The sequence below is a fragment of the Sus scrofa genome, chromosome X (genome assembly GCF_054392235.1).
Source record: "Sus scrofa isolate SSC_HxYL_T2T_F1_AM1 chromosome X, Sscrofa_HxYL_maternal_Yorkshire_Landrace_v2.0, whole genome shotgun sequence".
NCBI lineage: Eukaryota > Metazoa > Chordata > Mammalia > Artiodactyla > Suidae > Sus > Sus scrofa.
The window spans coordinates 45854785-45855000 of record NC_139401.1 but is presented as its reverse complement, the minus strand read 5'-3'; positions in this window follow the sequence as shown (position 1 = coordinate 45855000).

Below are 216 nucleotides of genomic sequence, written 5' to 3'. Positions count from 1 at the left end.
CCATCTGTTTATTTTTTTTCTTAAGGGCCGTACCCATGGCATATGGAAGTTGTCAGGCTAGGGGTCGAATTAGACCTGCAGCCGCTGGCCTACTCCACAGTCACAGCAATGCCAAATTTGAGTCACACCTGCGAATTATGCTGCAGCTTGTGGCAACGCAGGCTCCTTAGCCCACTGAGTGAGGGGAGGGATGGAACCTGCATCTGCATGGATATT